We start from the raw sequence: 10149 nt of genomic DNA, 5'->3' as shown, positions 1-10149 counted from the left end.
GTTCAATGGTGCCAACTACGAGTTATGAAAACTCAAGATGGAAGACCTGTTGGTGGATAGAGACCTTTGGGTTGCAGTGTTTGGAACCAAAGCATCTGGCATGAAACAGGAAGACTGGGATCTCACAGATAGGAAATCCAAAGGGTTGTTTAGACTTTGTCTTGTAGATTCTGTTTTGCTGAATGTTCATGACGAGAAGACAACAACTACTTTGTGGAAGAAGCTTGGTGACATTTATCAGGGAAAGTCTCTGGTGAATAATTTATTCTTGAGGAAAAGTTGTACTCCTCGAAGATGAATGAAGGTACACTTGTACCAGACCATCTAAATACTTTCAACATGATTGTTGCACAGTTAACTTCTATGGGTGTAACAATAAGTGACAAGGATTGTTGTATTCTTTTGTTATGTTCCTTGCCTATTTTTGCTCCTCCCAGTCAATTCACCTGCTTCTCCTAGGTCTCTCGTTGGCGATAGAATATTCTAACTAAAGAATGCATGGGATAATCTAGTGATGGCCATTGGAAGTACAACAACCACTACTAGAAATATGGCAAATAAATGACCGAGTGACTAAAACTTTTAGTCACGGTAAGTAAAAATGACCAAATTCTAGTCCTTTTTTGCAAAACAGCTATAAATGACTAAATAAATGACTAATTTGGTCGTAGGGTGAAAAATACAACTAAAAAATCAGTCACACAAATAAAAATGACTAAATAAATGACTACTACTCCTCTATACTATTAGTCACAAAAAAAAAAATGACTAAATAAATGACTATTACTCCTATCGTCATTTTTTAGTTTTTTAATAAATATTTAATCATTAATTTGGTTCCATTTAATCCACCAAGGGTCATAAGCTATAATTATAAAATTTAATTGCTCCAATGTGATCCCAATCTATTATGATCGCCTTCTACGTCTTTGACTAATGTTGAGGATAATCTTGTAATTGTTACCAATTTTTCATCTTTGAACCAAAAATGGTGATCCAAAGAGTCACATGCCTTATTTAAAAAAGTTAGAGGGGTTATAAATTATGATAAAAGGAGATCCAAATGATGTCAAACACTTTTGATCTATAAAATAACCTCAAATCATTAATTTTCCTCTTTATTTTGAGTGAAAGTTTTGAATTTTTTCAAAAAGAAGATATCCCACATTGCATCTTTTAACCTTTGTTTTAGCTTGGTAAATTGACAAAAGAGCATGTTAAGCTTTTGTTTTGAGCATTTGGAGAGAATTTTGAAGTCTTTTGACCATGATCAACGTGCAGTTAAAGCATGGCTAAACAATGGGTTAATTTGTTTACACAAACTAGTCCCAACAACATAAAACCCTAGTTCTTTATTGCTTCAGTGCATCCATGGCAGGCAACACTAGATTTCAAGTGTAAAAAGAATAAAATAAATGACTTTAAATATGGGCAACAATAAGATAGAGAAGGGACAATAATTTTTCATCAGAAGAACAACATCTAATGAGTAGAAAGCAGTAATTTATCACCAAGTACCCATGAAGTAGGTTGTTCTCAGAGCCATGCAAGTTGCCACGTGAGGGAAAGAGTAATATTAGAGATGCAAATAGTCAGAGAGCATATCAATGCTTGTATCATGGATCATGTAGATATTCTTGAGTTGTGAAATGAAAAAGAGGGTTTTGATGCATTCTTAATATTTCAATGTGTGGACAAGGTGTTCTCAAAGATTTGGGCGTGAAATATATAACATAATAGTGAGATGCATGTGGGACAATTTTTTTGGAAGTTATAGACAGTGATGCCAATCCCATGCACACTATTGGTTTAGATATGCCTTGTTCAAATAAAAATACGACAAGGTCCCTGCCTTCGACATCAAATCAACTAGAAAGGGGCACAAAACAACATATAAAATTATGATCCATAAAAGACAGCATAATAGACAAGCCACAAACCATAAATTTTTTGCAAATCAGCACAGGAATAATCACCCAGTAAGGCATATACAGAAACCATGGACATTCACCTACAAGTTCATTCAACAATAGGAGGGAAAACTCTTATTAACATCAAACCTTCTATCAAAATACCAATCTGACTCAGACACAACATGCCCAAGAAGTTACAAAAACACATCCTCATTCACTAGTACAAAAACAACAATATATGACTTAAAAAACTTCTAAAAATTGCATATAAATGACTAACCTTGGTCACATGACCATTAGTAGTTTATTGCCAGTCATTTATAACGCGGCCAAATTTATGACTAAACTATTTTAGTCATTTATTGGTTGTTTTGATTGATCATTTTAGTCATTGATTTGGTCATTGATTTGGTCATTGATTTAGTCATTGATTTAGTCGTTGATTTAGTCGTTGATTTAGTCATGGTAATGATTTATTTAGTCATTACTTTAGTCATATATTTAGTCATTGATTGTTGTTAAGTGGTCATTTATTTAGCCATTGTAATCATTAATTGTCATCAATTGGTAGTATATTTAGTCATTTTTATTCACTGATTTTCGTCCATTAGTAGTATATTTAGTCATTTTTATTAACTAATTTATGTCCATCAGTAGTATATTTAATCATTTTAATCATTATTTTGCCATCAACTAGTCATATATTTAGTCATATTTAGTTGTTTCTAGAAGTCATAAATGTATTCTCCTTGTGCATGAAAATAAAGGGTCTATCAATATAATCAAAATAAAATTTATACTCTACATTAAATTCTTTATGAAATTATAAATAGCTAAAAAAAATTGTAAATGTTTAAAAATACCTTGAATTCGAATGCTTGCTAAATATTCTTTTACATTTGGGTACCTTACAAATGTCATTTTATCAAAGTTTTGGTTTAATGTAAGAACACGTATTCATGAATATGTTTGAATTTTATATTAATATTGTCCTCTTGCATGGATATGTCACTATTGAGTCAATAGTGGTGCTAAAGTCATTAATGGAGGTGTCACAGTTATAAAATGATACCGAGGACAACAAAACAACAGTCTTACAAAGGTTCCTATTCCATTAATATAGTGGCAGGTATACAGAGTAGTGAAAAAGAATCCCAAATCTATCTCTCTTCACTTAACTAGATGTGAAGCTATCCCAAATCTCACATAGGTAGGGGATTATAGAGGTGGTAACTGTTAGTGAACGGATTTTGCCTTTTCTTTAAAATAATTAATTTCAAACTCTCTCGCCTTCTTTTAAAGATAATAGTTTGACTGAACAATTGGGTAAGTGCAACATATGCTACTTCCCTCTGAATTTTCTTATAGGTACAACTCCCTCTATTAGTTATTTAGGGAATAATCTAATTAATTTCTAACTGGTATGCTTTTAACCTGAAAGCACGTAAGGCTACCTACTTCGTTCTTAGATGAGAGGCTAATGATTTACACATATTTCAAGGAAAAATAAGTTTTCTAAATGCTTCAACACGAGAAATAGAAGTGACTGAAACAAAGTTCAGAACGCCAGTTTTACAATTCATAAAAACAGATAAGAGAGACAAAATCTCTTTTCAAATACGTATCTTTTAAAAACTCATAGGAAGGAATCTCAGAAAAATAATAATATTCTGCACTGGAAATGCGATCACTGTCATTTAATTAGATCAACATATGCAAAGATATATCACTACGCAGATTCAAAACTCAAAGGTTTTCTTTCTCCCAAAACAGTATGATCCCTTATATATATATATATATATATATATATATATACATACATGTATACATGTATACATGTATACATGTATATATATACATGTGTATATATATATATACATGTATATATATGTATATATATACATGTGTATATATATATATACATGTGTATATATATATATATACATGTGTATATATATATACATGTGTATATATATATACATGTGTATATATATATACATGTGTATATATATATACATGTGTATATATATATATATACATGTGTATATATATATATATATACATGTGTGTATATATATATATATGTGTGTGTGTGTGTGTGTGTGTGTGTGTGTGTGTGTGTGTGTGTGTATATATGTATGTATATATATATACATGTATATATATATATACATATATATACATATATAGACATACATATATGTATATATGTATATATATACATATATATATACATATATATATATACTATATACAGATATATATATATATATCTGTATATAGTATATATGTATATATATATGTATATATATATATACAGATATATGTATATATATATATATATATATATATATATATATATATATGTATACATATATATATATATCTTATGTAACAAAGACACAATCAATACATGTATAAAACCCTTTTCAATTCCACATCTTTAAAGTCTGATGATTTCCTTCAACAAAAGAGAACTTCTCAAACCAAAAAGAAACTAAGTAAAAACTAACAAAATTCTAACCAAAATCTAACCCTTCTTCCGTCTATCTTAGTCTAATTTATAGTTTTTAGAACAGAGGAGGTCTCCCTGAAAACTCGACCTCCTCTAAATCAGTTATGAAAACCAACAGAGTATAATTGGGACAAATGTCCCGAAGTCATTTGCATAAACATGAAAATACATAAAAATAGGGCCTTGATCAACGCGTTATGTTGCTTTCCCATCATCATCTTCTTCTCCACTTTCCTGGGCATCGTGGGTAGTTGTGAGTTCCTGGATTATTGATTGGTTCGGAATCTTCATAGCATTGAGTTTTGCCTTCGCCGCTTCTTTGTTCCATCTATGCTTCACCATCTTTTCGACATGCTCCGGTAACTGATCATTACCAATAAACGTCATGGACTCGATCCAGGTGACTCGTGTTATATCCTCAAGGGTGAAATTGCCCTTGGCTTTAATTTTTTCCATGTATATCCTAAAAACCTTTATCGCATCCTGCATGTTCAGCCCGCAAATCCCCAACTGCCAATCGTGGTCAGGATTAACCACTTTGTTGTTATTAACTAAACTGCATTGGAGGTCTTGGAGTTCATACACAAAAGTCTTGGCCTCGGAGATCATAGATTTGAAGGTGAGCACCTGCCACATTATGGTCTTCTTCAACATGAAGAGTTGACATTCATCTGTTACCAGCTTGATTGAATGTTTTGTCAAAAATCTGGTAGCTCCATATTCTTCTATTTTAGTGAACATAGGCAAGACATTTTCCCATTTGTGTTCCTCTTTCTCCCATGGTGAAATCTGGTTTTGAATCTCTGCAATGAGGCTCTGCATCTCATCACATGATTTCCAGGAGTTCGTGATATACTTTCTCCGTCTTTAATTACTCTTTCAATCCATCTTTCTACAGCCTCTGCAATGCTTTTAGCTCATTGAACCTGACTCATTAGCTTTTTATTCTCTGGTGAAGTAGGATCAAAGCTCTCTGTAGCATGGGATGTAGGAAGTGCTCCAAAGCAACCGATGATGTCAATGAATTGTGCAAGGATGCTTATATGCCGCTTTAGCTCTCTCTTTTCCCACCCGTCTTTCTCCGACCTGGTGAGCATTTTCTTTGCGGATACCTGGAAGAAATGGTTATCTGAATCCCTACTCATGTTTCCCAGCTCCACCTTAGTGATCTCAAAATCTTCTGCACTAACTTCCTTGTCCTCATCCATGGGCTTGTATGAGGCAATCTCGGCAACCCACTTTCCGGTCCCTTCATCACTATCCAGTCGAGCAGTTGTTTTGAAACTTTTGGCTTGGGGCCCTTCTCTGTGTACTTAACTACCATATCTTGAATTAGAATAGTCACGGGAATGGAACTCCATTTTTTGTTCACCGATGTGGTCATCCACTTAGGGGTTGCACTGGAACTAGTTGTTCCTTCGATCGCTTTGGAGGGTGGTGTCATAGCTATAGTAACTGCATGGGAATCCATGGCATTAGCGATGTCACTGTCCAGATCTTCAACTTCAAATATCTGAGCATCAAGAATCTTATATTTCACCTTTGTATCCTTAGCTTGATCCATCCTTCTCTGAGCAGCACTTCGTGACATGGTATGTCGAGGAGTAGAGAAGTCCAAAGCTGGATTAGACTTGTGCCTAACGTGAGGTGGCTTTTTATCCTTACTTGCATGAACAAGCATAGAAGTATTATTAGATAAATGCTTTGGTGAACACAGAGTAACCTCACCATTTCTCGCAAAATTAGACTTGGCACCTAATTTCGTTGCTTTCTTCCTTTCAACCCATTTTGCGGTTCTCTCCAAAACCCTTTTTGTTTTCAACTGTATATCATCTTCTTCTTCCCCATCCTAGTTGATACAGGACACTTTGGTCTTGGCTTGGGCTAAGTATCCAGGTTCAAACAATTCTAGATAATCTTCCTCAAGCCCATCTATGTCAAGCTTTACCTGCAGTGAAATGACTTGCTCCAACACCATTCTCATGTTTGCCCTTTTGAAAACCTCGAGTTCATCACTGCAATCCTCCCAGAAGTCTTCTAATTGTGGAATTGGGAGATACGGCATTAGACCAAGACTTCAGGAGAAACCCTTATTATCAAAACTTTTCCTTTCATGGTACAGGGGAAAATTGAAGTTTTTTAGGTTTGCTCCAATACTCAAAGCATCCGACATTGAACTGCAGGATAGCATACCTAACTGAATAGGAAAATGACCCTCCCATTTGTCCCTGGGTTGGGCCTTTTTAATCATAATAGCCAACTGCCTACATATCTATGCTAAAACAAAACAATCTGAACAAAAATGAAGAAGCTTGAACGACTCTTCTTCAAAACCGCCTATCCTTATATAGCAGAAGCGAGGGAACAGGATAAAGAAGCTGCCAAACCTCTTCACCAATGCCTATGCATCCTCAGACATTCTTTTAGTTTTCATATCTTTCAATTCATAACACAAATCTCCCATAAAGGCATTGTGTACCCTCCTAAAGTCTTGCAAGGCATTATCCTTTTGCAACATAGGGTAAAAATCATATACGGAGACCTCCTCCTCAGTGGGCTGTCTAGGTATTCCAACTATCTCCTTAACACATGCCAAATAGTATATAAGATATGAAGACATGAAGAAATTCTTCTTAAATTGTTTGGCCATACTCAGTTGCTCCCTCATTGAATCAGCAATCAGCTCTGCCCAATCGAGGTATTGCTTCCCTTCTACTACTAGCTGCACATAGCAATAAATCCAGTCATCGAAACTGTAGGCTTCCGCAGAGCCTCTGACTCGGTGCAAGAGTAACATGACATCATGAATGTGTGGCAGCATATGGTTCTTATTGGGATTCTTGGGCAATCTGGAACCACCCCTTTGGGGAACCTTCAACCAATATTTTGCTACATTATTTTGGTGCTCGGTTTTGTCTACGTTGAACTCGGTGATTGACTGGGTGAGAGAAAAGTTTGAGAACTGGTAATTAGGTAGCTTGAAAATAAAGGAAATTACCTCACGGTTAATGGCAAGGAGGGTTTCACCATTGTCTCTACTGATGGTTTTAGAGGTTGGATCATACCTAGCGATACATTCCCTAACCAATTTTGGGCAAGGGATAGCTGGGGGAAAGGCTGCCGCCTCTATGAGACCACTACTCAAAACTTCCACACCAAAGGAACCATCAATTCCCTTGAACACCCTTTCCTTTAAAACTTCAAGACTTTCCCCTTTAAGGTCGGTATCACTGACTATGGGCTCTATACATGCAAGACTAAAAACATTTCCGAAAAGGTGCAATATGGACTTCATAATTCATAAATGACAAGCTTTATTTTCTTTCAGAAAACCTTACTACGAGAGAAGAAATGCAGGTAAAAATCACTAGGAGAGGACAGGAAATGAACTCAGCTTCACAGTTGAGAGCAATCAGATGACTACTAGCAAACAAACCTTCTATCCAAGAAAAATAACTCCGCAGCGACGAGGAACAAATTTTCAGAGAATTAATCCTTTCATACCTTATAGGAAGAGCAATGATACAGACTAATTAAGTGCAATAATTCCAATCGTCGGTTTAAGTGTGTTGAGCTTGTGGATTGGACATCGCACACATGCATTGAATGCATGGCAGCATTTTTGAAGTAACCGCTAGTTCCCGAAATGATTACTTGTCTCGAAACTCCAACAATTTACGTCACCCAAGATATGGTTCGCCCTTCTTCATACTTGGCAATAAATGCACCATCAAATCTTTTAACTCACGGGACCCACCAAATTTGAACGCGCATGAACATTCTTTACAGACTTCATTGGGGTTCAAGTAGTTCAAGGCGTACACCGCACCCAGGAAAAATCTCTTCTGAAAGGATTAACTATGTTAAGTGTTGCCGACCATTTGAACTATGTTGGACATGTTGAACACGTCTGAACCATTTGAACTAGGTTCAAAGAGTTCAACACCTGGAGAGAGATGATATAACACACCACCGAACAAGACCAATAAAGAACCGCTGCAAAACACTTTCAGAGAATATTAGTATGAAAACCCCCTAGACACCTAAAAACCTGCAGAACCTAAATGAACCTTATGAACCTGGTTCAAAATGGTTCAATGAGTTCAACCATTCTTTAAAACTCGGCGTTTTATTTAAAAACAACCTACAAACGGACTAAGGGCTTAAACCGAGACATTCCAAGAAAGACAAGGACTTCAAATAAAAATTTATAAGGTGATTTACTCCTGTCATGAAAGATAAATGATGCAGTAACAGTAACCCAAAAAAGATTGCAATTATCTTCTAATCCCACAATTATATATTCTTGCAATTTTCTATATTTTAGTACAACAAATTTCAACCTCCTGATATTCACTTTGTTGCATGAAGAATTTTCAAAATACCCGGCGATTCTGTCCTAATGCTAAATAACATTGCATAAATCATACAATAATAAAAAATTCAAAATGAAAAAACATACACAAATTATTACACCTTTAAGTGAGTCTTTCATTCCTTCAAATAATTACAAGGCAACCTCCACAATTGATATTACTCACAGCAGTATGGAAATCAACAACATGAACTATGTTGTTATGGTATGCTATAGTTTTTCATTCCTTTCAAATACATCAAGGGACCTATTAGCTCCTCGGAGTCTGAATATATTACACTTTAAATTGGTGGTTAAAGGTGTGGCCACAGGTTTGCCATCATCCATCTGAAATTGAGGAAAATGTCTCTTGGTCTCTACCAAACCTTTAACTCCAAAAAGTAATGCATTAGGCCAATGTCCTTAATCTCAAACTCAAAAAATAAAACTAAGATATAGGTGTTCTCTAATATTGATCTGAAATCTGGGTATCATCAGTTACGTATTCACGATGCAGACATTCATAAGATGGCGTTTCGTACTCATTATGGTCACTATGAGTTCACAGTGGTGCCATTTGGGTTGACAAACGCGCCTTCAGTTTTCATGTGCCTCATGAATGGGGTGTTTCGCACCTACCTTGATCATTTTTTCCTTATGGTCTTGGATGACATATTGATTTATTCTAGATCTATGGAAGAGCATGAGGGTCACTTAAGTCAGGTATTGCAGTGCTTGGGGGAGAATCAGCTTTATGTCAATTTGGCAAAGTGTGACTTCTTCCAGTTTGAGGTGAACTATCTTGGTCATGTGGTTTCAGGAGAAGGTGTATCCATGGATCATTCAAAGATCTAAGCCATTGTTGATTGGCCAACACCAACCAATGTTTCAAAAGTTCGGAGTTTTATGGGTTTGGCCGGATACTACCGTCGCTTTGTTCAGGGCTTTTCCCGGATAGGGCACCTGTTTACTTCTCTTTAGAGGAAAGGGAAGAAGTTTGTTTGGTTAGAGCAGTGTGAGTCAGCTTTCCATACCTTGAAGGAACTCCTTGTTAGTGCTCCGATTTTGGCAGTCCCTGATCCATCTAGAGATTTAATGGTATGCACAGATGCCTCTTTAGAAGGTATAGGTGCAGTGCTTATGCAGGATGGACATGTGGTTGCCTATGAGTCTCACAAACTCAAGGACCACGAGTTGAACTACCCAGTTCATGATTTGGAGTTGGCAGCTGCAGTGCATGCGTTGGTTAGATGGCAACATTTTCTATTAGGGCGTCGGTTTGAGCTGCATAGTGATCATCACAGTTTGCAATATATCTTCACGCAGCCGAACTTGAATGCTCGACAGCGAAGATGGATAGAATTACT

The sequence above is a fragment of the Cryptomeria japonica genome, chromosome 6 (assembly GCF_030272615.1).
Source record: "Cryptomeria japonica chromosome 6, Sugi_1.0, whole genome shotgun sequence".
In the NCBI taxonomy this organism is placed as follows: domain Eukaryota; kingdom Viridiplantae; phylum Streptophyta; class Pinopsida; order Cupressales; family Cupressaceae; genus Cryptomeria; species Cryptomeria japonica.
The sequence above is the reverse complement of the archived record's forward strand: the minus strand, read 5'-3'. Positions refer to the sequence as shown.